Here is a 27,769-nt window from a genome sequence, read left to right on the forward strand (position 1 = left end):
ACTGGCCGGCTCTTCACGGAGCAGGCAGTCTGATCTTTTTCTGAAGTGGCTACCACAAAGCCAAGCCACTTGCAATGGCCTTTCTCCTGCTCAAAAGGTGCAAGAGCTCTCTGCTTCTCTCTCTTAGGAGTGGGCTTGAAGGGAGGGTGGAGGCGGGGGGGGGGGCATCACTTGGAGGCCCTGGGATTGCTGGGTTGAGTGGGAAGAAGAGGCGGGGCAGGACGGGTTGAGTATTTGGGAGAAGCTGAGATGAGACCAGCCCAGACCCAACCAAGTGGTATTCTTATCAAAATGGGTTCAAGGCTAGACAGAGGACTTCGGGGAGGAGGAACAGAGGCCAGAAAGAGGTATCTCCTCTCCCCTATCTGGGGCCAGATCGTAAAGAGAAGAGAAGCCAGAAGCCACCCACTGCTCGCTACTGGCTAAATCTAGATCTTTATGTCACTTGACCTTGTGAGGCGAATAAGGTCACAGGCGACAAAACAGATTCAGAGGGGTGCCAGGGTCTCCAGCAACACGTGGGGCAGACTTAGCTCATAAGCAACCTGACTCTAAGGCTCACAGCCTTTTCTCCAGTCCTGATTGCTCCATTTCTTGGGGTTAAAAAGATATTACTAGATGCTCCATTAAATAAAATCAAAAGCAACTCATGGGAGTGGCCTCTCTTCCTCAGAGAGGGGGAATCCTTTCAGGTCTAGCTTCTGGAAAGGAAGTCTCTGAGGCAAGCAAATGAGATTCTGCTCTGAGGTACAAGGAGGCCTTTTTTGAAATGAATATCCAGTAAAATTTATGTAGCCCCCCCCCCCAAAGAGAGACAGAGGAGGTAGAATAACATAAAAAACAGGGTAGGTAGATAGTAAAATGCCACAGCTTTGCCTTTCATTCAGGAAATGTAAAGCCTTTGCAAGCTCTAATTACATCTTCATCCTGGCCCTTCTTTTTTTTCTTTTTCTTTTTTTTTTGGTTTTTCGAGACAGGGTTTCTCTGTGTAGCTTTGCGCCTTTCCTGGGACTCACTTGGTAGCCCAGGCTGGCCTCGAACTCACAGAGATCCGCCTGGCTCTGCCTCCGGAGTGCTGGGATTAAAGGCGTGCGCCACCACTGCCCGGCTCCATCCTGGCCCTTCTGAAGTTGCTGGTCCATGTAAACAATACCCCTTACATTAGGCCTGGCACATTCCAGTACCAAAAACTTCGGCAATTCTCCGCAAGTGTTCTGCAGACCTGGTGGGATGCTGCCTCTAGCCTAGGAAGCCGAGGTGTTTATTAAGATGCGTGGGGCCAGGGGTGTCAGAAGACCTAGACAAGAGTGTGAGCAGAAGTGAGCAGTTCGCTTTGCACTTTGGCCACACACAGTGTAAGTGCCCGCATGTGCATCCTTTGATCTGGGCGCGCTCCTCTGGGTGCGTCAGTGGGTTTGCTCGGGAACACCAGTGCTGAGGTTGAGTCCCTCAGTTCACATGATGCAACACTAAACAAGAAGCACCTCTGCTGAAAGCAGCTGGAGGAGGCTGGCTTGGGGGGTCCAAGTCCATCATGAAGGTTAAGAGGCCTCGGACCCTGGGATAAGGAGGCTGAGGATGCTGGAGGTGGAAAAGAGAACCAAAACCTTATTTTGCTAGATTCTCCTTCGATTTCAGTTATGTCATTTCCTGCTGGGGGCTGGGGAGGGGTGGGGTGGAGGGGAGAGGAAGAAGGAGGGAGGGAGGGAGAGAGAGAGAGAGAGAATATGAGTATATATATTCTAGTGGTTCTCCATTGCCAGATAACGCTGGGGTCCAGCTGTGGTATGGCTCCCCAGTGGGAGCTCAGTTTTGTTTCTTAGCCCTCTCCAGATTTCTCTAGTTATTCTCCATTGGTGAGCGGCAGACCCATGCAAGGCCAGGAGTGGGGTCACCAAGAAATCCATAACTACCTGCCACTCCAACACAAACACAGCCTGAACCAAGAGAATGCAAAATTCAATGTGATTTGAAAGGGTTATCAAGTCTCTAAGCAGGTTTTGTCACCGAAGTTCAGTACCCAAGAAAATACCTTCTGTGTGGTACAGGTTTTCAAACTAGTATCCAAGGGACCGCAGAGATTCCTTAATGTATGAGGGAAGGATTATTGTGGACCAGAAGCACATGGAACTCCCCTACACACACACACACACACACACACACACACACATACATACATACACACACGTATGCGCACACACACAGACACACACACAGATATGCACAGACACACACAGAGAGAAACATACACAGACACACACTAGACACATACATAGAGATACACAGACACACACACAGACACACACAGACACGTGTGTGTGTGCACACATGCAGATAGACACGCATAGATATGCACAGACACACACAGAGAAACATACACAGACACACACTAGACACATACACAGATACACACACACACACACACATTTCCTAACCTTGCTTTTGCCAAGCCTGTACACTACATTTTTTTTTTTTTTGCAAGATTTTCTTTGACCTCTGCTGGGGTGGAGAGTAGGGAGAAATTTACAAGCAAAGGCGGAGGGTAGAGTCCATGGACATCCAGCCAGCCTCTTGTCACACACAGCTCAGGGGTGTACGGGGAAGATAATCTGTCAGCAGCCCGGCCCCTGCACTGTGAGCAAGCTGGGCTGTGTATGGTACAACACAAGCTGTTACCTCTTGTCCGGATCGATACTGCAAGAACATGGACACATTAGTTCCATTAGGACCTGGGAGTCAAATCTCACGCGCACGGAAACCCAGCACGTACAGCATCTGCAGCTGTTGGGGAAGGGGCTGGGAGTTGTCTGTGTATCACTTTCCCTGTGGGTCCAAATTCCCAGGGTGGCAGTTGTCACTCGGAGCCCATTGTAAACTCTTCCAGTTTCTACCCAAACTCATCCTTGTTGTCTGCCTGGTGCCTGCCCACACCCAAGCTTTCAGGAGACAGTTTTCTCCAAGAAGTCTGGACCTATAAAAACAAGAACAGAAAAAGCCCAGGAAGTGTCTGATTGCAGAGATGCTCTAGCTGAGCCTCTGTCCTCCCAGCCTGGTCTCACAGAGGGCAAAATAAAGAGATCCTCCCAGCAGCCAGAGGGGTGCACGTAGCCTGTGGAGATGGGGTAGGATGCCATGTGACTGTCTGTAATCCTGAGCCCAGCTTCAGAAAGCCATCTTCTCAGACTCCAGGGAAGTGCCGCTAGCGAGGTTGGCAAACCTCTCCTGCCCTCCTCTGGGACTGCAGGCCTGTCATGGCTGTGCAGGAGCCAGATGGGATGTGGATCTGTGGGGGTGTGTATATGCGAGTGTGTGCGTGTGCGCGTGCATGTACACACATGGGGATGTAAACAGCCCTGGCTCCTGTGTGAGTTCCTTTGTACTTGGCGGGGTGTGTTTAGTGGGAGGAGAAATTCCATGTGTCTAAGGAGAAGAGGAGGGTGTGTGCACACTCGCTCGTGCAAGTGCACACATGCCATAGCAGTTAGGCATGTGGGAACTACGGGAAGGAAGTTCTGGAGAAAGGAGGTGCGTCCTGGTTAGGGGCAGTGGTCTCTGTTATGGGAAGAGGGGACCAGGGAAATTTTGTGTTTGTGGGTGTGTATGCATGCATGGCAGTGCCCTACAGGGAAGACACAGAGAAAGGTCTGGGAGCCTGTGAATGTTTTCAGGTAGAGGAGCCTGGCAGCTCCCCATCCCACAGGCTGGTACACACTGAGTGCGGGGTGAAGCTCATTTCCTGTGCTAATTACCAGCCCTGTGTTTACACAGGACACAAAATGCAGCTGATAGCAGAAACTCCAGGTCTCAGCAGTTAGAGTCTACGGTGACTCAGCAGGGCAGGAGAGTGTGAAGGGAGGTCCCTGCCTTGCTTCTTTTGAAGGGCACATGAAATCAATTTTCAACATGAATCTACAATTCCCACCCATCTGTGCCCTAGGGGGGAAGCTTGCTTTCTGTGGTGTGGGCCTGGAACTGAGGCTCTGGGCCCCCGTCCCCGGCCCTTTTTACAATCACATCCTCTCCCTTGCTCTGGAGCCATCCAAGCACTCAGACTGCTCCTTCGTGACAGCTTGAGGATTTTGTGGATGCATTTATACGCCTTTCAACTCGTCTGGCTTGCTCTGCTTAGAGTTGGAGTTTGTCAGCCCAGCCCCAGGAAGTGTTTATGAGCGTTTTCTCTGTTTCATCCTCTTTTGCTTCGTTTGGTAGGCGCAGAAGGGTAGAGCAGAGCTTGGCTAAAGTACCTTGTTCTTGGTGTGAGGGCTCGGGATCCCCAGCCTGGTAGCCCACACTGAGTGAGTAGGGAAGCTTGGCCACATGTGACAGGGACAGAGGACAGGGATTTCTGACCACCTCAACAGGGCGAGAAGCTGCATTCTGTGAACAAACTCATTGGTATATGACCTCTTCAGAGGCTGTCTTGCCGTGTTCAGGTGGTGCCCAGTTCACAGGGCACATGAGATGACCCCCCTTTAGTCACGGTGCACTGTGTTCCATGCAAGGGCCATGACTGCGATCCCAGCTCTGCACAGTACCCCCACTGTTTTAGCAAAGCTCTGGACCTTGTTAAATCAGGTGGCCCAAATGCCTACTTGGGTCCCTGGTTCTGCCTCTGTTCTTCTTGGTCTAGACTAAAAGAAACAATAGCAAACATTTCCTGGACACTGGGTTCAGTGAAACAGCCTGGAACCAAGTCTAGACAAAGTAACTTTGAAGACTGTACATGACCCTTGGTGTGGCCAGAAGCACAGGTACTAGAGAAGGCCCTGAGGGTCATTCAGATGTGAAAGCTGGAGGTGTTGTGGTTTATTTTCCAACATGCGAAACGCTAACTAACGCCTAACTCCACAGAAGGCCATAGCTAAGCAGAGTCCCAAGATGAGGGGGACTCAGATATTCTGATGGGATCATTTCCCAGGTTTTGCCCTGACCTGCTACAGAGCCATCATGGTGATGAGGGCTTCCTCAGTCTCTGCCCAGATGGAGTGAGTCCCTCTGTCACCCTTGGGCAGGCAATTCACAGTCACTAGTCACATAGAGACCATCAAACAATAGCAAGACTCTAAAGACTGGGCTTCTTTATTAACTGCTGGAACTCTTCTGCACTGATGCCTAAAGAACAAGGAGGAGTTTGCGAGGAACCCCAGGGGCCCAGGTGGAAACGGGTAGACAGTGAGGTCTAGAATGATGGCCTTTGGAGGAACGTCCAGCTCCTGTTAGCCCAGTTCCCTGAAGAGTCAGCCTGCCATGCAAAGCATTGTAGCGCCCTATTGATCTACGGTTCCAGGCCCAGGCATGAGCAGGGGACTGAAAACCACTGTAATGACAGCATGTGGTCCAGGCTGGGCTCTACCCTGCAGAAGTGGGCTCCAGGGCAGATGCTTGTGCACGCCAGACAGACTTTTCTTGTCCACCTGCTTGACTAGACCTGGAAGGATGCCAGTTAATTCCTACTTCCCTGCTTGTCCTCAAAATGATCCCATGAATCATTCGGCGCCACAAGCCTTAGAAGATCCTCACTGCCATCTGAACTGGAGTCTCCTCACTGGCGTTTTTGTTTTCAGGAAAGGCTAAGACTCACCCGCTCTGTCTGTCCCAAGCACCCTCAAGTGTACCTTTGTCTCCATGGCCATCCTAGAATCAAAATCTTCTCCCTGTTACCTAGGGGAAGACAGCTGCTTCTCCCTGAGATCCTGGATGCAGGAAGACCAGCATAGGACCTACAGATCTGAGAAGAGGATGCCCAACACTCACTCGCTGAGGGGCCTTGAGAGAAATGGTTTTAGGAGTGAGATCTGGCTGGTCTCATTCTTACCCCTAATCCTGCCCCTCCACCCCACCTCCCATGCAATAGCTGGTGCTATTTTCCTTTGCCTCTGAAATGAAGGCATGCTTGCCCAAGGCTGGCACCAGCACCAGGTCATTTGTGAACTGGCGTGTGTGACGGACACATCAGGGCTGTGCACCCTAGTCCCTGCATTATGTCACCTAACAAACAGGAGTGTTGTATGGCTCAGGGACCCAGCTCTTCCTAAGTGCTGTTTGCCACAGGAGCACTAGTCAGAGGTTTAAAGGGTGACTGTGTCTCCGAAACTGCTCTTCTCTCTGTGGATGCAAGAGGAGGGTTGTGAGGCCAAGTGCTCAGTGTCCTTACCTCAGTGGTACTGTCTTTCATTGCCATTGGTTAAATGAACACAGAGACATTTTCCTGCAGGATAATGTCTGGAAGGACCTGCATGTTGTGGGAACTGGAGGAATTCTAAATCTGTCCTTTGATGTCCTATACGCAGAGTGTCTGCCAGGGAAGAGTCAGCGGAATTCTGTAACTCCGGGTTGGCAAACTTTCACCGCAGCAGGGCGGAGAGTAAACATCTTCAGCTTTCTGCCACAACTATTAAAGCGGCCATAGACAATGCCTAAGGAAATTGGCACTGCTGTGTTCTAATAAAACTTTATTTACCAAGTCAGGTTGGGGGCCTGATCAGACCAGCGGACCGCGGGTTTGCTGCTCACAGCATTAACTTATGGTCGATGCCCAGCAAGAGTGTGGGGAGTTAATTTGTTGAAGGCTGGTGAGTAGAAGCCTCTGCTTATCCAGATCTTGGTTTTAGCTCTGTTTACACAGGCCCAAGTCCTGTGTGCCTGCCATGGGGTCAGCACAACAAGACCCTTCCTGCCTTTTAGCTCCCTTCCCCCAGCTTTGAGAACTCACAGGCTCATTCAAACTGGCTGCTTAATGGAGAGCAGAGATTCTGTACCTTCCAGGATGCGTTCCCCCGCCCCCGCTCCCCTCCCCCTCCGCACCCAGGGCCTTTCCCCTCCATCCCAACTTTGTGGGACACACAATTTGTAATCTCCTTAAAACCAAAGAAGCGAGGTTTCTGATTCATGTAGATTAAAATCAACTGCAACCTATTAATGGCCCAGAGCCCAAGACAGATTTTAGGAAACAAAAACACTGGACCAAATTAGACTGAACCAGCCTCTGTCTCCAGGGGAGGGAGGTGGAGTGCGAGGCTGGGGGTGGAGGGAGTGGCCATGTGGTTTTAATTAATTTGGATTCTCTTCCTAAAGCTAATTCCCCCAACACAAAGCATGTGTAGCGCCATGGCAGCCTCTAGCCTTAGAACCCTGCTCTCCCTGGTGGAAGAGCCTGGTCCTGTTGGGGAGCTGGGGCCAGTTGTGTGTCCGTAATTAACAAGTTTCAAAGTGGTTATTTTGGAAAAGAGAATTTCAGTGGCACGTTAAAGCCCCTTCATCAGCCATCAGCTGGTGTCCCAAGGCCTTCAGCAAGGCCCTTGCCACTTAAGGCTTCAGATAGCATGAGGTTCCCAGGGTCCCGTTGAGAACATGGAGGCTTTTGCCATGGTTTTCATGCGGCTGGTGGATGCCATGATTTTCTTAGGTTGTTCGGTTACTGGGATCATAAAAATGTTTCTCTCTAGAGTGAGGGAAAAGGAAAGCCCCTGCCTCATATATCCCTGTCATGGGAAAGGGGCCATGAGGCTGTGACAGGCAGTGCTTACATCCCACCTGGGGAAACTGAGGCCACAGGAGTCCTCATCTGAAGTGGTTCTGGAGTCCTGCACCCACTGAGACACCTCAGCAGATACTGTCTCTCTTCTTGGTGACTCTAGGCTGTGAAAAGTCGATACAAGTGGAAGAGACGTCTGAATTCTGCTGACCTGGAGCTTTGGGATCCTTCTGTGTGGGAGGAAATGCTGAATTCAGAGGCAGCTTTCAATCAAGTGGCCAGGAGAACGATCCAGGCCAGCACAGGTATCTAAAGACCTGGGAGGCAGTGGCCCTCTGGTGCTGGGGCCTTTACTTGGTACACAGAGCTCCAAGCTGAGCTATGGAGAGGAAAAAAGTGGACCAAAATCTCTCCACGCTATAGAGGTGATTTCTTCTGGGTTCAGATAAAAGGCATTTGCTGCAACCCAGTCAAAGACTCACCTGAGGAGTGGCCACGGGGGCTTCTGTTCAGGTGGCATCGTCGGATAAATTGGCCCCAGTCTGGTTTGACTTCCAATTCTGAGGATGACTCTCTTCCAGAACCTTCTGCAGTGGAGAATGTGGAAAATATTCTGGGGGAACTGCTGTTCCGTAACGATGCTGTGTCCCAGAGCAGCTGGTCTTACTCCCAGGGAGACACAAGAGCTAGTCCACAACAGAGCTGTGAAGGTATGTCCAGAAAGTTACACAGCATCAGAGCTGGGAGAAGAGTTACACTTTCCTAGTATGCATGGGGAAACTGAGGCATGCACAGAACCACATAGCTGGCGTAGGGAGTCCTGCCCACAGCTCCTGACCTTGGATGCAGGATTCGCTTATCTACATCATTCCTCCCCAGGTCAACATTCTCCTTTGGTTTGGCGTTCTCACTGACTCATTCAATATCTACTGCCCCTCCTGTGCGTTAGACACTTCTGGGCATTGCTAACCTTGCTGCTTGGAACTTACTAAAGGGAGACGGAGGTAAGTTTCTGCGATGCTCATCGAAGAGGGAAAGAGACCCCTCCACTCCTCAGGGAGGCTTGGCATCTCGGGAAACATTTGCCATCTCTGGTTGAGCTCTTCAGAGGAGTATGGGGTACCATTATAGATGGGACTTAACTGATGTTCCTACGGTTTGCGTCGACCCCCCTACTCCGAGCAGCCATCAAGGCAGCACGGCCCAAGGGGTTGTAGAAAGTGGAGGAGATTCTCTGGATGCAAGTTTGAGTGAGGTCGGGTGGGACCCTGGAGGCAAGCACAACCCTCCTCCGTCTGCTTCGCATCACTCTCCTCCCACGCTCGATTGTCAGTCCCTCGCTCTTGTTTACCTCCACGAGAATAGTTCCCTGATTATAAATCAGAGGACTTGGCACTGCGCTTTGGATTATCTGTGATCTTTAACTTTCCCAGGGCAGAAGAAATTTAAGCAGCAGCAAATCCTTTTGTTTCTCGTGGCTCGGGATCCAAATCACGGAAGTGCTGATCTGCACAGAGGGAGCCACATCCAACCTCTGGAGCCTCCACCCCGGTACTCAAGGCAGTCGGTGGGAGGTGCATGCCTCCGTTCCCTCATTTCACAGGTATCCAGTGAGTAGCCAGCCGTGTGACCGGCGACTCCATTCTAGATCCTGGACATACAGGGTAAAAATAAAGAAGACCTCTTTCTTCTCTATCCTGTTTACTGCAGGTGACAGATGTAACCAAACAAGCGTAGAGTCATACCTCGTAACCATGGGGAACTGATTCCAGGACACCCACCGATATCAGAACCCACAGGTAGCAGAACAGTGCTCACGCTTAAGCTATGTACAAGTTGTCACATACTGTGTGTCACCTCGACATTGTTTGTGATGCTGAACACAATGCAAATGCACTGCATATAATAGCCACTCTATTGTACTCTTTACAGAATAAAGACAAGGAGAGGGATCTGTGCCTGTTTGCAAGGAAGGGGACTTTCTTATTGAATGTTTTCCATTCACAATTGGTTGGATCCTCAGATTTGTGACCTGCCCATATGGAGAATGACTATCTGCTCGTGATAAGTGCCTTGGTAAATTAACACAGGCTAAGAGATGGTGGTACACACGCACTGTTTGACACACACTGGGACCTACCTCAGAGACCCCTCTGAAGAGAATAAGCCAGGTCCAGAGCAGGAAGAATATTCCAGTCAGAAGGGAAGAGTGATGTGTGAAAGCCTGGGCCTGGATGAGTTTGGCTGGTTTGGTGGACATCAGGGAGCTGGCGCAGAGTGAAGGGGACACAGGGTGAAGGGTCAGAGAGGGCAGGACCTGGCCGTGGAAATGGCGACTTCAGATTTGTTCCCAGCATCACCGATATCCTCAGAGGCTTTGGCGCAGGGCTGAGGAAGCAGAGATGAACACTGGAAGGTCATGGAAAGACTGGTAAAGCCGTGCCCGGGCTTGGGTTCAACGTTTGCACAGAACACATGATAGCTGTACCTCACGGGCAGTGAGTGTCTCAAGTGGAAGCCTTAGAGGGAGGCCACGTATTTTGATGGGTGAGGCTGAGCCTTGGCGCTCACTGCCTTGCTACCCATTAGTTGATTGGTAGTAAGCCCGGAAAAGGGAAATGCTGTTGTTTAAACAGTGGGAGTGGGAGCTGGGGAGTCACGGAACCCTCAGCCAGCAGGGCCATGACAGGCCCTGGCGCAGGGTCTCACCCTCCACCTCAGGGCCTCCAGCACAAATACAGGCCCACCTTCTAGGAGCTGGCTTTATCTTTGGCCGATCGCATATTGTCTGGTCAGTTTCCTTCCTGTGCCTTTTCCCTTGGCACAATGCCAGGCACTGGCCTTTACCCGAGAGGAGACAGGGAAAGGGAAGGTGTGCATTTGGAGCTCAGCCAGGCCTGAGATCGGCTCACCTTGTCACTTCACTAGCTTTCGGGTCAACTGAGCCACAGAGAACTCCACTGACCAATCCAACAGCCATTAGCCATGTGTAACTGTATTTCAATTGAGATGAAATCAAGTTTGAAAAATGGCTCCGTGGGCTCACTCACCACGTGCCGAACACCCAGTGGCTACACAGGGCCAGAGGCTCCTAGATTGGACAATGAAAACCCGGAACTTATCCTTCAAGATAAGAACTTGTGTTGACCAGTTTCCACAGGCACTGAACAGGCTGATGCAAAGTACAGAGTATGTGCCTAGCTCATGGAAGGTGCCGGAAAAATGGTAGCCTCTGAGACTTCCGTGACTCTCCAAATGTGACCCTGTTACTGGCATGCTGCGTGGTGAGTCACTCACTGTCCTGTGCCTCTGTGTTCTGACATGTGAAATGGGGGGGATAAGAGGCACTCAAGGTGCATTCCCCACAGGACAACATGATCCTTATTTTCCTTAGTAATCCCAGACCCTGGAGAACCTGCCCTGTCAACTCTCTGCTGACTGATCTAAGCCAGAATTCGGGAGCTCTGGTCCTGCTTTATTTAGTGGAAAGGTTAACATATTGTGGTTCAGTAAAGGAGTCTGGAGGTTTCAGTCATTGCTAAGGGCTTGACTATGGTTAGTGGTATAAAGTCCTAATGAAACACACAGTTCTAATCATGAAAATATGTCTTTTGATGCCAGGCATAATGGCACGGGACTATGAGCCAAGCTACTCAGGAAGCTGAGGCAGGAGGACTGAAAGTTCAAGGTCTGTTGGAGCAACTTAGTAAGACCTTGTCTCAAATTTTTAAAAAAAATTAAAACAACAACAAAAACACACAAAAAGGGCTGAGAATGCAGCTCGGCAGCGGAGCAGTTGCCTACTATGCACAAGGCCCTGGGTTCGATTCCCAGCGCTGCAAAGACGATAGACTCCTTTTGGCTCAAGCCAGGTGTTCAATCTCTCACAATACTCTGAAAGAAGCCAGGGCTGTGGATACGGGTCAGCTGGTAACACGCTTGCTGTACGTGCATGTGGACCTGAGTTCGATCCCCGGAACCCAGGTAAAAAATGCCTGGCATAGAGGTATGTGCCACAGGGAGATGGAGACAAAACAGATCCTTCTTTTTTTTTGCTGGCTGGTCAGCTGATCCTACTTTGTGAGTTCCAGACCTATGAGAGACCCTATATCAAAAAACCAAGGCATCTGAGAAACGCGAGTGCGCGCGCGCGCGCGCGCGCGCACACACACACACACACACCCCAAAAACAAAACCCTGAAGTCCCACCTCTTTTTTTTTTTTTTTTTTTTTTTGGTTTTTCGAGACAGGGTTTCTCTGTGTAGCTTTGCGCCTTTCCTGGAGCTCACTTGGTAGCCCAGGCTGGCCTCGAACTCACAGAGATCCGCCTGGCTCTGCCTCCCGAGTGCTGGGATTAAAGGCGTGCGCCACCAACGCCCGGCCGAAGTCCCACCTCTTGTGTCCCTTTGGGGAGCACCATTCTAGAGAGAGGCTCTCAAGCAGCCTTCTGGTATCTATCTGCAGATCAGCCTTCCTTTTCTCAGGTTGGGGGTTTGTTGTGAGAGCCCCTCTGACTACAGGCATCCGGAGGGTACAAGGTGGGGTTTGCCTGGGGCTGGGAGGAAGTCCTTTGCTGGGCAGGATACTGTGTGGCTTAAGAGCTGGAGTTGAACTTCTCCCCACCTGCTTCATGCATTTCAGGGGAGATTTGTTTTCAACTCCCAATCACCTTCCAGAATTGTTCGGCTGAGATCCTATCTCCACTGCCTGTTTTCTTTCATTTCCGATAAGAAAGACAGGGGAAGAATGAGAGGCCCAAGACTAACATTCTCACACTCCCTGAAATAAAATTTCACACAGTCAGCGGCTGGCTTTGGTTTTCCAAGAAGCAGGCAGTAGAGAACCTGACCAGCTGTCCCAGTCTCTGCCCTGGGGAGGTATGGCTGGAACCCGGGAAGCAAATGCCACTGGGGTCCCCGCCGGGGTCTCGGGGAAAGCTCAGGGAAGAACCTAACTCACCCAGTCCAATGAAAAGTCTTTTTTTTTTCCTGGAGCTGAGGACCGAACCCAGGGCCTTGCGCTTGCTAGGCAAGCGCTCTACCACTGAGCTAAATGCCCAACCCCTCAATGAAAAGGTCTTAAATCTCTCCTTTCAAACTACATCTTTTTCAATACAATGCCAGGCTTTGAGCTGTTCAGATCAACGCCTTGGGGTCCTCCTTGATCTCAGTCCTCTCCAGTCTCCCCCACTTTCAAGCTTCCGTTAAGTCCTGTTGGTTCCATTGTCAAAATTACCCAGAATCCAGCCCATCCTCATAGCTCCACTGGCACAGCCTGGTCTCAGCCACCCTAGTTGGTCTTCTCCACCCTAGTTGGCACATCCTGGTCTCTTCCCTAGTTGATGCTACAGAAGCTCCTAACTGTCTCCCTCCTTCATCTCCCACAGGCTGGTCTCCCTACTTCCAGTTGCTCTAAAATGTGTTCTCAGCATAATAGTGAGATTATTTCCTGTGTCCCTCAAACCCTTCCAAACAGGCTCAAGACGCACCCATCGCATTCAGAGTACAACCAATTTCTACCTCGGCCACCAAGACACTAAATCACTCGGCACTGTCAATGCTCAGACCTCTCCCCGGCCTCGGTGATTCTACTCTGGTCACATTGGCCTCCTTGCTTCCTTCAGAAGGCACCAGATGTGTGTCCACCCTAGGCCATTGGCTGCAACTGCTCCCTCTGGCTAGCTTCCTCACTTTTACATGTCTTCACTCAAATTTCCCTTCTTTGGTGAGGCTGACAGAACCCTGATCATCTGTGTTAACCTCAATAACTTTCCACAGGTCTTGCATTTCCCTGTCTTCATTTTCCAATTTTTCTCTCTTGTAACTTCCTAGAAGAGCGCAGAGCTTGCTTGTTTGTGATGCTTTTGCTTCTGTGTCAGCCAGCTTCTAGAACTGTCAACTCTGGAAGGGCAGTGACCTCACTTGGGCTGTTAGTTCTCTGCTTGCTCGCTCTCCCGGTGCCTACAAGCACTTCCCTCACAGCTGCTCTTCTTTGCCCATTAGTGACCCCACTCTTGGAGACTATGACTGTCCAGGGAGCCTGCCCCAGAAGGACTAACGATGGCGCAATCCCAGCTATCACTATGCGGAAACCAAACAAAAACAAAACACAGCAATAAAACAAGTAGGGTAAAGGGAAGAGTGAAAACTCACAAGGGGAGGTCCAGGTAGCTCACTCTGATCGTATGCATGGTGGTTGATATTCTGCATTGTGGCTACAGAAACCCGAGTTTGAAGCAGAGTCATGGCGTTGTGGGAACAATAGCATAGTCGGGAAGTTTCCCTTCTTCGGGGCTGGCGAGTTGTCTCAGCAGTTAGGAGCACATACTGCTATGACAGAGGATCGGGCATCGGTTTACAGCAACCACATCTGGCAGCTCACAAACCTATAACTCCAGTTTCAGGAGATCTGATGCCCTCTTGTGGCCTCAGCAGGTACCTGCACTCATATGGTACACATACAACGCACATAGGCACACACACACACACACACACACATTTAAAAAAAAAATCTTTGAAGACTCACAAAGGAGTCTTCAATAACCAGCTATTAAGCCAGACATTAAAGGAATTTTCAAAAATGTGCAATGCTGTTGTTCTTTCTCACCCAGTTTTGCTTTGTTTTAGTAAGTGTAAGCAGTTATTTTTACAATAAATGGTTATCTTTCATTCAAAAGAAACAGGGCCTCAGCTAGGGCTTGGGGAGGGCTAAGTGACTGAGACGCTGCCGAAATGATGGCCTAACTGTCAACCATAGGAGACAATCAGTAAGTAAATAGCAAAGACTTTAGGGATATAGACCAATTTCTTCAGGCTAGCGATCTCAAACCACTGCATTGTGCCCTGAAGTTTTATTGAAGACCCCTAAAGAGTCTCCGTTTGTGTGGATTCTATCTATTGGTAAATCCTGGAGTGACAGTCTCTGGATTCTCACCAACTAGAACTCATGCTTGTGTTTGCTCACCCAGAGCCAGTCCATGTCACAAATAGTGACAGGAGTGATGGTGTGCGGTTCAGAAGCAGGGTCATAAAAGGACCTGCGGGTTCTAACCCGTCTCCTATGCTCACTCTGAAGAAGGCCAGTCACGGTGGTTTGAGTAGACTGGGAAATCTCACGGAGAAAAGCCAAGCCCTGCCATCAACAGCCAGCAACTGGCCAGGCTGTGAGTCAACTGTCTCAGGAGAGATCCTCCAATCCAGTGCTTCCCAAACTTCCCAATGCTGACACCATTTGATACAGTCCCTCATGTTGTGGTGACCCCTAACCCAAAAATTATTTGTGTTACCACTTTGTAACTGTAATGTTGCTACTGTTATGAATCGTAATGTAAATATCTGATATGAGACACCAAGGGGTCCCGACCCACAGATTGAGAACTGATGCCTAACCTCCGTACAGCTTTCTGATAGCTACAACCTCCTGAGACCCTGACCCACACAAGGCATACCTGGGTCTCAGCAGCTATGGGAAACAACCAAGGAGTATTGTTGCTTTACTCTAATGGGCTGGGGGGTACTTTGTTATGCAACAATAAATAATTAAATGATTTTTATTATATTATAAATGAAGACAGAAAATGTTAGTGCATTTATACTTATTCATTTAAATGAATAAATTTAATATTTAGTCATTTGTTAAAAAATTAAACCATTTAAAATTGAAATAACCATTCATTGCAAAAAAAAAAAAAAAAAAAAAAAAAAAAACCCCTGCTTACTAAAACAAAATAAAACCTGGGGAGAAGAGCGGCAGCATTGTACATTTTTTGCAAATCTAATGTCTGGCTTAATAGAAAACAGCTGGGTTCTCGTATCTACTTCTGCAGCCAATCAGTTGTACCGATGTTGTTTTGGTTGCAGTCTGGGAAGAAAACACAGCCTCCCTCCACAGACACATTGTTGGAAAAGAGAGGAACCCTTTAATGGCCTTTTCAGACGATTACAGGTCTTCATTGACATACTGAAGGTTATTTGCGATGTGGACTCTGAAACCGAGGCAGTGAACTCTGTGTACTTGAGTACGTTAAAACCACTGGGTCCGGCTTGTACTTTGAATAGGTCTTTGGGGTATGCTTGGGTCATTTGGAAAATATTGCTTCATTAAACTATGCAGATCTCCCCAGTTTGATATATTCCGTGATGAAAACTAAAACTTTGTGTTTGTTAATGACACTGTTGATTTAATCAGAAAGGTCTGTAAGTGTGTGTGGAGGAGGGGGGGAGTGCCAAGCTCTCTGGGGCACATAGAAGTTTCCAGAAATCCTAAGTTTAGCTCCAAGCTTCTATGTTGACCTCATAAACTGTCAATTATTTTTGTATGGTAATCTCAGGTAGTTGTTTTGCTGTGCGTTTTTTTTTTTTTTCTTTCCATTTTTCATTCTTCAGAAAATGTCTACCAAATAGTCTGCCGACTGCCCATGGTTATCTGGCCTTTTGCCTTCTGTGAAAGGGGCTTGTTTCATTGACAGCACCCCCTTGTGCTTCCCTAAGACAGTCAGTTCACAGCAGGATTTCATAGCTAGGCCCCACACCTCTGTCTCAGCTCATCATACAGAATAGGAAACAAGCGAACTGTGGGCAAGCTTTCATAAACTGCTTCATCTAGAACATTCTGGAGTGAACCTGGTATCCATGTACCTACCCCAAAAGTCTGTAGCTCTGAAGAGTACTATGATGGTCAGAATAGTCTGGCACCAGCAATTTTAACCAAATGTCAGCATGGTAAGAAAGGAAACAGCATCTTGCTTTATCATGAAAGTGTTTGTAGCCTTGCAGACACCCCGGTAGTGTCTCATGGGTTGCAGAGGTCCTTCAGACTCACCACGAGAGCCAGTGCTTTCAGGAATGTGTGCCATTGCATTAGGTGTCCCGTTTCAGGTGACTATGCTATGTGCTAAGTCATGCATGTACCAAGCCTCTGCGCACAACTGTAGTAGCCGCCTTTCCTATAGCTAGAAAATTTATCACTAAAGAGCAGCCTTTTCCAATGGTTAGATTGGATATGAAACAGGTTCTTTATTTAAAGTCAATTAGGGTCATCTTCATGCTTTTGTTTGTCCCACTGGTAAGTCTGAGAAATTCCTCAGACGATCAGTGTTGAATAAATAGAGCAGACGAGGAAGCCAATCCCTGCTCCCTTCCTATGTGGCTCTGATGCTCCCCTTCATCTGAAGTGCGCTGAAGCTCAGTGGATGCAGAAAAGACCCCTTTTCAAACCAGTAGGTTTCCTTCTTGCTCCAGGCCCGAGCTGGCGAGGCTCTCATGCCAGCAGTACCTGCGAGGTCTACCTAGAGAGCAGCCGGCCCGCAGGCTGTGTAGAAGGGCCGGGACCTTACCTCTTCCACAGTGCCTACAGACTCCTGCCACAGAGCAGGGAGCTGCTGTTTTCTCATTCTTGCTCAGTTTAGCTGGCAGAAAGGCAGAATAGGCTTGAACCCTACACCTCACTGGTCCATCGGTCTATGGTTAGTGACTGTGTGGCTCTTCTGTCTGAGGGCGGGCCCAGGTCTGCAGGCAAGAGCAGCAGGCAGCCGTGTCCTGAGCCCTGGGAACTGGAGACCTTTACACATCTGTTCGCCTGGTTGGGGGGCAGGAGGAAGTCACCAAAACCTTCCAACATGAGACCAGAGCCGGGAAACAAAGGAGACGCCTTAAGAGGCCAGTGACCTTGGGTCCTACAAGTACCCCACAGACCTCCTCCATCCCCTTTTGTACTTTCGGGTCCCCGACACCCAGTCTTTTCATCATCCTCCAGGTCAACAGGATCGGGTTGACGGGAGATGAGCAGAAAGCTTATCGGATGAAGGTGTTGGATGAAGGTGTTTGAGATGCCCTTCCCGCTAGAAGCCAGCTGAGTAAGATGAGCAGCGAGGCCAAGGCCAGCATCCCATACTAACTGCACTCCCCCCCCCTTTTTTTTCCTCTTCCTTCTTCCTCTTTTTCTGGTTTGAAGCCACACGGGATCATTGGAAACCAGTCACCGGAGCAAACCATGAGAAGACTTGAGGATTTAGGGAAAGACTTAGAAGACATGCATCCCATACTAAATAGTGACCTTCTGCACTAAGAGTGGGGACCAGCACCCGGAGCCTTCCAGAAGCTTCCACGGCATGCCGCCACCCTATGGTATGCTGGAACCGTGGGCTTGCACATACTTTCCCCCATCTTCACAGCTGGGACAAATCTCAGTGACATGGTAGTTTGAAGTGAGAGCAATGGGCATATTTGCACCCCAGATATTGGCAAGCTGCAAATCAGACTCCCTTGCTGATTGCCATGCATTTACCGACCCACCAGGGCCTCCACCATAGCAATTATCTATCCTTCTCCATATTATTCCCAGGGGGATTGCATTAGAATTCCAGAGAGATGAGATGGAGTGGGAGTGTTGCTGTTTAACATGTAGATTTCCTGGCCATCCTGAACTAAGGAGGTCTGTTTCTCTGGAGGCAGAGCCGGTAGGAAAGCTCCCTTAGCAAACCCCTAAGGCTATTAATAAATTCAATAAAATTTGAGACTTCAGGCTTAGGGAGTGGGAGAGGAGAGTGGGTGTGCATCTGGCTCTGGCATCTGGAATAAACAGCTGGCGTCAGTCCCAGTTGGCTTGAGAAGCGGCAGCTATTTTACCTCGAGATATAACTCCGTGACAGGAAAAGGAGGTGGGAATTCTGGGATTCCAGCTACTCACTGACAACACAATTGGCTCTGCGTTGGATCTCAGGATGTCTCCACTTTGCAGCCTTGAGATTTTGACCCAACACAAGCACATGCCCAGATAGATGCATGCCCCATCAAGAAGAAAGTCCTCCCAGTTCCATCCTGCAGTGTGGCCAGTAGGGCACAGGGAGCCCTCGGCCAGCCTGAGACTAGGAGAGTCGTCCTTTCAGAAGTGTACAGGCAGAATCAAGAACTTTCAAACTAGGCTTGCTTTTCAAAGCAAAGACCCATGGACTGCCTCCCATTGAGCCAGGAAGAGAAGGCACATTAAGGCGGGAGGAAAAAAAAAAAAAAGGAAAATGAGAGACAAGGAGATGGCAAGGTGGTTCAGCCAGTAAGAACACTTTCTGCCAAGCCTGAAGACCCAAATTCAATCTCCCAGACCCACATGGTGGGAAGAGAGAATGGTCTCTGGCACATAGGTACAAATGTATGCATGTACACACACATACACACACACACACACACACACACACACACACACACACACACACACACACATACATACACGTAATAAAAAAAAATGCTTAAAAAGAAAGAGAAGAAACAAATCTTTTCCCAGTTGTGAAAAAGAAGATGTTTGTGTGTGTGTGTGTTGGGGGGGGGGAGCCCAGCTCTACTGTAGACTGGTTGTGCATCCGACTGAGCGGGCAGTCTTGGATGGTAGATAGTGATGGAAAGAAAAAAAGATAGAGCTGGCACATGGAAGAGCTGGGGTCTGGACCCCCAGTTTCTGTGACTGAAAGGTAAATATGCTTCCTTCCCAAGCAAGCACAATGCAGTATTTCTTCTGCATGTACTGGGAGTCCAGGAGAGTCCTTACTAGGCCACCGAAGCCAATCACTGGACAGAGGAGCTCAAATGAATTCTTAAACTATCAGAGCTGCTCACATTCAATGCAAATTCAGAAACATAGTCCAAAACCACATGTAAAACTTTCCGGGCTGTAGGATATTCAATTGTAAACTATTAGATTACTGGCTATTAGATTATGCGCTGGAGTAGATAACTGAGCGTCAAGCATGTTGGTGCCTACATTGCAGGCACGCCCTGTTTCAGGCATTTAAGCTTGCAGTTGTTCACGACTGTGCCTGGTGTGTTTATCCTAACAATTCAGGGCTGTTATTAAACATGAAACTTCATCAACTACAAGGCAGGCAAGGTCAAAAGGCCCACTTGAGGAGAACAAGATGTGATTTCAAGTGTTTTTCAGTCTCTCTTTTGTACCCAGAGACTCTTCTTGACTACAGGAACTGTGTCTGCTCTGGAATCATGAATTCAGGGCTTGAGGATATAGCTTCGTGGTAGAACATTTGCCTAACATGCTCAGACGCCCTGAGTTTGATTCCCAGTACTATAACTACTCAGAGAAGGAGATAGATAGATAGATAGATAGATAGATAGATAGATAGATAGATAGATAGATAGATAGATAGATAGATGGATCACTCATTCAGCAAATATGTGGAAAGATCCTACCAGATCCATATTAGATCACTCAGATCTGCATAGACAGAATAAAGGAAGTTCACAGGCAAGCAGGTTAGAGAAAAAAGGACAAAGAAACTTGGCCTCATCCACATGAACTTTAGTTTATCGGGAAACAGATATTAAACAAATAAATATACAGATAAGTGTGTGCTTATGCATTGTCTTTAGGGCCCTGAAAGCAGAATGTGTGGTACAAACAGAAAGGCCAGCAGCCTTGAAAGGTCATCTGCTTTGAGAGAACGTCCATGGAGTCCTTGCTGTGATGTGGCTTGATTGGTCAAGGTTAGAGGACATTGAGAGTTCTGAGTAGGACGTTGGAGAGGGAAGTGTCAGCAGCTAGTGACAGCGCCCTCCACCTGGATGAGGTCATTCAGGATGGCGAGTAAGGAAGGGCAAGGGTGAGACCCAGCTCCTCCCTGCATCACCCAGGGCCCCCAGGCTACACTTGATACAGTCCTGTCTCCTGCCTTCCCATAAACCAGGACAGCAATTTCTGGGTCTCAGAATTTGAACAGTCTCTAACTCAATCCAAACCCGTTGCTTCTCAGTGCTTCTAAGCGGGGAGGGGAAGGGGAACACAGCTATTCACATTTCTTGAGATATCCAGCCTGGAGTCTCAGGCAACCGGATGTTTAAGACAGTTCTCTTGGGAGGGAAGACATCTTGGGTTGGGGGCGGGTACCTCTCTCTTCCTGCTTCCTTATGTTGTTCTCACAGTGGCTTCTTTCTCCAAACTGTTCAGACTGGCTCCTTTGGCAGCAAGAAGCCCTTCCCTGGACCAGTTAACGTTAGCTAACATTTATTGAACACTTAGTATATACAGGCCCCAAACCAGGCACTTCACATGGACCTCTTACACTCTTGGAGGTGGGGTCAACTCCTGCTTGCACTCCATGGGGGAGGTCCTGTGAGTCAGCTGATCAGAGGTAGGCTGTGATTTAAGCAAGGTCCTCCAGGTCCCCACGTGGAGCCTAAGGGAAGTAATACAGAGATTCCCCACATTTGGGTCTACTGTTTTAAAAGCACAAAATGAATCCCTATTCTGGTTCTTCGAGGTGGGTCTTAGCCTGGCTGGGTTGAGCCCTGTTCTGAGGTTGGGCAGCCTAGGTCAGTCTATGATTATTAATTTCAAACAAGAAGGGAGTTATGTGTCGGGTCAGCTCCTGTCTCTTGAGAGACAACAAAGCAAAAAAGCAAACCCCAAACTTCCAAAATGGAGCTGAAGTCATAGTCTCTTCAGGCCAAACCTCCCAGGCAGTCTGGAGGGGGACAGCAGAAGAACATGGACGACTCCTCTAGCATTTCTGAGATGTGTGGATTCTTCACTCTCTGGAGCAGAGCCTTTGTGAGCTCTCTCTAATCCTCCTGTAGCTCAGAGGCCTGGCCACCGGCTGTAAAGCAACCCGGAGCCATGTGATTTGCAGCATGTACCAGCTCGCGGATGGAAGACAGTAATTACCTCCAATTCCAGTTTGGAAAGCTGAGCCCTGCCTTTTTCGTGCCTCAAACAATTATTGAAGTGCCTTTTGAAGGACTGGCTAGAAGGGAAAGAGCAAAACAAACCAGAGCCAATTAGAGCCTGGGATTTGAGGGTGGCTTAGGCTGGTGCGGTGGGACTTGGGAGGAACTGTGGGAGAGGGTCAGAGGTCACCTCAAAGCTCCAGCTGCCAGCCAACTTGGCCTGTGCCAAAAGAGCCATTACTTTGCCTTTAGAATCAAGGCCCTCGCCCTGGCTGGGGAATGTTTTGCAGGAACAGCTCTGCAGGGCTGTTGAAGAAGGCTCCCTGATTAGATAAGGCCTGGAATGTGTTTGATGTTGTGCAAAACAGTCTCTGACAGCTTTCCTAACTCCAAGGCTTTTCCTCAGCAGAAGCCCGCGGCAAGGAACCCAATCCCAGAGAGCGCTCATGTAGGGGTGTACCTTGGAGGAATCTGTGAATGTGTGTGCCACTGAGAGTCAAGGTCCTTGGACTCGGGAGCTCTTCTGGCATTTGGGAGGCAGCCTGCAGGGTGTGGAAACCAGGACACACTCCATGAGGGCTGCAAATGGCCTTGGTGTGGGGAGGTATCTGAGGGCAAGCACTTCTTTACAGACCTCAAGGACGGTCCCACGGCATTCAAAGCTGTGACCCAAAGTGCAGACTGGTGAGTTGGGGCACAGAGGGTTGAAAGTTGGGTTAGAGAGGTCTTGGCCAGGATCTGGTCATGAGATGGATTGCCTGGGAGGCATCTTGAGTTAATAAATTCAGATTGCTTGTCAGGGCAAGGTGGCGCCATCCCGGAAGTTCCGGTTTGAATTTGGGTCAGGATCTGGGTAAACAGTGGGCACCAAATAGCCCACAGAGAAACCACTGTGCCGAATGTCCCCAACTCAAGCTGTGCAGAAGGGCTTTATTTTGTCCCTGACGTAAGTGCCTCCCTCTCCATCTGCCTATCATCTACTCACTTACTATACCTCCATGTCTGCCCTTTATTGTAAGAAACAGTCCTTGAAGAATATATTATTCTAGGAATAATATTCCTAGAGAAAGAACAAAAGGAGACGTTGCTTTGAAATGTGTTCACTCGGGTGGCTTGAATGTCAACATTCTGGTGATATCAAAAGCTGGCTCCGTCCAGCATGGTGGCGCACGCCTTTAGTCTCAGTGCTTGGGAGGCAGAGGCAGGTGGAGCTCTGTGAGTTCGAGGCCAGCCTGGTCCATATAGTAGGTTCTGGGCCAGCCAAGGCTATACAGTGAATCCCTGTCTCAAAACTAAATTAAACAAAACCAAAACAACAACAACTAAAAAAAAAAAAAAAAAAAAAAAAAAAAAAAAAAAAAAAAAAAGGCTGGTTCTGTGGTTGGGAGAGAAGAGGTTCATACCGCATCTCCCGCTTGGATAAGAATAGCAGCGGAGAGAGTCACAGCTCTTCTGTCCGTGGGCTGCTACCTGATGTACCCTTCCCCACTCCAGCCCTGTTGGGAAGTGCTGTCACTAGCCTTATCGCAGATGGGGGTGGTGGTGCTAGGAAAGGTCACCAACCCTCTGAGGACCCACAGAGGGAGCAGCTGTCACCATCCGGAAGGGGCTCAGACATACCGAAGTTCTAAAATATGCCTCGGTTTTAAAATGAAACTTTTTCAGGCTCCCACAGGCCAACATAGAGAGCTGACCAAAGCAGAGTAGGAAGAAAAACATAGAGAGCCCTGACTGGATGAAGTGGAGGGGTGGGGGTAGGGTGGGGAGTCAAGATAAAGCTAGAAAACTGAGGGACTCTCACGGCTCTGGTTTGAAGGTGAATGAGCCCGCAGGCTAACGTTGGTTTTAAATAAGGAGTCCCTAACTGATCGAAGACATATGATCAGGGAAATGCGCTAGATTTTAGAACTGGGTTAACAGTGGCGATCGTCCATCTTTCCCTACACACCGTCCCATGCCGTCATTGTTCAGGAGGAATTCAGACTCTCTCAGGCAGGCCACACGGAAGGAAGGCCCTCCCTTCTTCCCTAGGTTCTAACAAGGACCAGACACATTGCAGATCTAGTCCTGGGGCGTTTCCAAGACACAAGAGCAGAGACCAGAGACTAGGGCTGACCTCAACAGTGCAGTGCCTGCCTACCAAGCATGAGACCTGGGTTCGATCCCCCCGAGACACACACACACACACACATACACACACCACACACACACATATACACACACATACACACACATACACACACCACACACACACATATACACACACATACACTTACACACACACCACACACACCACACACACAAACACACACACATACACACCACACACACACATACCACACATACACACACACACACCACACATACACACACACACCACACACATACACACCACACACACATATACACACACACACAGAAAAAAGATGAGGACGGCAGAGACAACAGCAGTAAAGATGAACTAGAAGGAGGAGGGTGTGTGTGTAGCTTTCTGGAACAAATCATGTACCAGGTGTGATGGCACACACCAGTGTAAATACCGGCACTTGGATACCGAGGCGGGAGGGTTATGCGTTGACCGCAGTGAGACAGTGCCTGAAACACACTTCCCCGATGTTCTCTCTAAAGCAGGTCCCCACTGTGTGCAGCAGAGACCACCCACTGCTTAGCCTACCCTGCTAAGACAAGAGTGTCATGACAGAGGACCGTCGCTCTTGCATGTGAGGCCTGTGCAAAGCAGAGCAATGGCATCCCCATACCGTTGACACCCGAATCCATATGTCGTGTGATGGGAAGCAATCACGGTAGGAAATGGGGTGAAGACCCAAGCTAGTTGACTTGAGACGATCCTAGACTGGGTAAGTGCCTCGTGGACAGCAGAAACGGTCACGTCAGAGTTACGCGACATAAGAAAGACTCCATGAGCCATGGCTGGCTTGAAGGCGGAAGGATCCAGGAGCCAAGGAAGATGGATGGCTTCTAGATGCCGCCAAAGGCAAGACAGTGGATCTTACCCCTGCACCTCCAGAAATAAGTGAGGCCCTGACTGGCTTAATTATAGCCCCCAGACTTTTGACCCCAGAAGTATAAAATAATGTTTGCATTGCCATAAGGCGCTCTATGGAAACTCACTAGAGCAGTAACGGGAAACCATTTTACGGTATCACAGATTTCTACTCCAAGGTCATGGGACACCCTCCTACAGGTCCTCTGACCTGGAGCTTGAAGCCATGATAACCACCATGGCGTCTTCTTGGTGGAAGGCTGTAAGTCCTGGAGGTCTTCCTGGCCAAGCCACACCTGAGTGTGAGCAGTTCAGCCCCCCAGGGTCTCCCCAGCTGGGGTCTCTTCTTGGGGAGTAACTTCCCTGTCTGGAGAGATGAGCATGTCAGGGTCTCTCTGCAGTGCGATCCCCAGACCCAGTGGCATGACAAGGAGCTGGTCACACTCACCCCAAGTACCAAACAGTGCTGGACAGTGCAGGAGTGGGGAGGACTTTCTCCCCTTTCTGGAAGCCAGCTGTGACTTCTATGGAGTCCACAAAGCTGAAGGGTGACATGACAAGTGTCAGTCTCCAAGGGGAGCCATCCTTGGGTCTGACAAGCTATCTGATGGAGAATACGTGGGACTTGTGATTCCTCCCAACCCTATCACTTCCGTCACGTGGACTTTCAAACTGTTAAGAAACTAGAATTCCTGGAGCTCTGTAACGTTGGGGAAGTCATTTAGGACTGGGGATACAGCTCAACGATGCAGTGCTTGCCTAGCACGCATGAGGTCCAAGATTCAACCCTCGGTCCTGAAAGGGAGAGAAAGAGTATCATCTAACCTCAGGTCTCAGTTTTCTCACCTGTGTAATGGGTAAATACATGAGCCGTCATAGCCAGGTACGGAGAAGGGTGTGTACCAAGCGTTCAGTGCTTTATGTGTTTGCCCTCACTGCGCTTGTTCTCTGTCCTTGAATATTTGTTTGCTGGTCGATCAGTTTGTTTGTTTGTTTGTTTTGAGACCAACCAGGTCCTGAGATGTAGCCCTAGCTAGACTCAAGCTCATGGTCCTTTTGCCTCATCCTCCGGAGTGCTGGGATTGCCGCCGCCAGCCGGGGTCATCACAGCCGGCGGCCACTGGGCACACCAGAAAAGCCGTCTTCACCCTTTGCTGTGTCTCGCACCGCCAGGACTAGAGAGGAAGTACTGTTGCCGAGGGGGTGCTGTGGTAGCCTGGGTGCCCACGCTGCTTGGAAAACATTTTTCCCACGCGCACCTCCTTCCGGAAATAGGCTCTGGTGCGCCACCGCCACATGAGTGGTGGTTGGGAAGGCCAAGCCTGTGTTTAGAGTTATGTAAGTACGATGGAGAGAGGGCATTTCGGTCGCTGACTCACCCACCCACCGGCACCCCAGCCTGGCTCACCTCAACGGCGGTGGCAGAGTGCCTCGCACGGGAAAACATTCGCCTTGTTTCGAGGCCCGTGGGAGTTGGGCCACTTGACTGCTCAGGACTTAGCTCACAGGGCCCCTAAGTGGTAAAGGATAAGGGGAAAGACACCCTTACTGTCAGCCAGGGGTGGCCCTGACTGGCTGGGTGACGCCGGTGCTGAACAGAAGCCGTTGACAACAGGCTGTCCCCTTCGGAGGGAGCAGCCAATGTTCCCCCAACCCTTGGGCCTGGATCTGCTTGAGGAAGTGTCTCCCTCAGTGGCTGCTAGAGAGCGGATCAGGGTGCTCCCGTCATGACTTGTCCAAGAGGGAAGTTTCTATGGAGAACAGAGGGCTGGGGAGAGAAGAAACCGTATCTGCACCAAGTTCCAACTGCAAACCACAGTGTGAGCAACAACAACAAAATTCGACACCCTCTCTGGCGCTGCTGGATCTGAGAACAACAGGACCGAGTTTTCCGACCTCCTCTTAATTTGATCCCCCTGCAAAAGGTTTGAGTTACATTATTTTATCAAAGCAAACCCCCACCAGGTCCCTGTGGGCTAACCTGCCGTCTAGCTAGTTCAGCTTCTTGGCTTCTTGCGTGTGGAGAAGGTGGGAAGGAGAAAGGGGGCGGAGAGAGCTCCTACCTCTCTGTCCTCACTGGCTGACGGGCCCGGGCACTGCTCAACCCCCATCAGACACTCTTCCTCCAGGGGTCACAGCTGGCCGGAGGGAGCGGCCTGCGTTTCTGAGAACCGAACATCTGCTGAAGGGAATGTGAGCCCCAGACACACCCAGATTTGTGGGTTTGTTCTTCCTTTAGTGCTGTGTGATTTAGACAAATTACATAACTCCCTGCACACAGGGAAGATGTCTTCCCGCCCATTGGAAAAGACACAGAAAAACTGAACTAGGAGATGTACTTCCCGGGGCGGCGGATGGATAGAAGCTACTTTTATTATAAAAAAAATAAAATAAACACCTGAGTCAAAGATCATAAACTTATAGAATCGTCTAGATAGACAGATAATTGTAAGAAATGAGCTGATGTAAATTTTACATGAAAAAAACCCTGGAAATTAACTTATTAATAATCACAATTGTTTCTGAATGGGATTGTTAAGTAGTACAATTTTCTCCTTTATACTCTTCTATGTTTTCCAAATCCTCAATAAATACGTGTTTCAATTTTACTTGTGTGTGTGTGTGTGTGTGTGTGTGTGTGTGTGTGTATGTGGCACGCCCATTCATGTGCATGTGTACGTGTGAGTATGAGTACATTGTGTGGAGGCCAGAGGATGATATCTAATGTTCTCTTCTATTGATGTCATCTTATTTTTTGAGACAGTTTCTCACTGAACATGGAGCTATCCCTTTGGTTGTACAGGAAGGATGGCCAGGCAGCTCCAGGATCTACTTGTCTCGGCTCCGTCAATGCTGGGGTTCCAAGCTGATGCCACCACACCTGGCATTTAAATGGATGCCAGGGATGTGAACTAGGTTCTCCGACTAGCACAGAAGGCAAAACCACCAGATACCTATGAGCTAACCTGCAGTCTAGGCAGTTTAGCTTCTTGGACTCTTGGGGACTGAGCCGTCACGCCAGCCTAAATATGTATTTCATACTTGAACATTTCAAACGAGGTTTTCTTAAGATTTTTATCTCATTTTCAACTACGTGTGTCTGTGTGGTGACAGTGTGCATGTGAGTATAGTTGCCTGCGGAGGCTAGCAAATGGAATAGGATCCTCTGGAGGTGGAGTTACAGGCAGTCATGAGTTGCCTGCTGTGGGTACTGGGAACCAAGCTTGGGTTGTCTGCAAACACAGTATGTGCTCTTAACTGCTGCGCCATCTCTCCAGCCCCTAAAAGGTGTTTTTATTTAAGTCTTCAATCTGAGTGCTGGGTCCGGTCAGGTTTGCACTAAGCCATTTCAAAGCAAAGTTGTCCAGCTTGTTGCTAAAGTTGGGGAGAAAGAAGGGCGGGACATGGATGGGACACAGTGTGGCAATCTGCACAGACTTCCGCCCGCTTTGTGCTCCCAGGATGCAGTGGAAACCAAGGTTTCTCTAGTCCACTGTAGCCTGGTAAAGTAGTTAAGGGCACACTGCAGCCATCGAGTTACCCTTTGCATTTCCTCTTTTTTCCTTTCAGCTGCCAGAAAGCCTTGAACAAATTTAATGCTCAATTACAATAGCAATTAACTCA

At 49.3% G+C, this 27,769-nt stretch overlaps 2 long non-coding RNA genes across 2 annotated transcripts; one reads left to right on the forward strand and one right to left on the reverse strand.

Moving 5' to 3' along the window:
* Positions 1-3,362: 3,362 nt before the first annotated feature.
* On the forward strand, positions 3,363-9,621 carry LOC119088997. The gene is made up of 7 exons (XR_005092765.1): positions 3,363-3,525; positions 5,666-6,572; positions 7,638-7,779; positions 8,056-8,184; positions 8,354-8,478; positions 8,908-9,077; positions 9,185-9,621. It is a non-coding gene; the product is annotated as an uncharacterized LOC119088997 (long non-coding RNA).
* LOC119088998 lies at positions 8,090-26,756 on the reverse strand. The gene is made up of 3 exons (XR_005092766.1): positions 26,209-26,756; positions 9,615-9,862; positions 8,090-8,176 (listed from the first exon to the last, which is right to left on the reverse strand). It is a non-coding gene; the product is annotated as an uncharacterized LOC119088998 (long non-coding RNA).
* Positions 26,757-27,769: the final 1,013 nt, after the last annotated feature.

The sequence above is a fragment of the Peromyscus leucopus genome, chromosome 14 (assembly GCF_004664715.2).
Source record: "Peromyscus leucopus breed LL Stock chromosome 14, UCI_PerLeu_2.1, whole genome shotgun sequence".
Taxonomy (NCBI): domain Eukaryota; kingdom Metazoa; phylum Chordata; class Mammalia; order Rodentia; family Cricetidae; genus Peromyscus; species Peromyscus leucopus.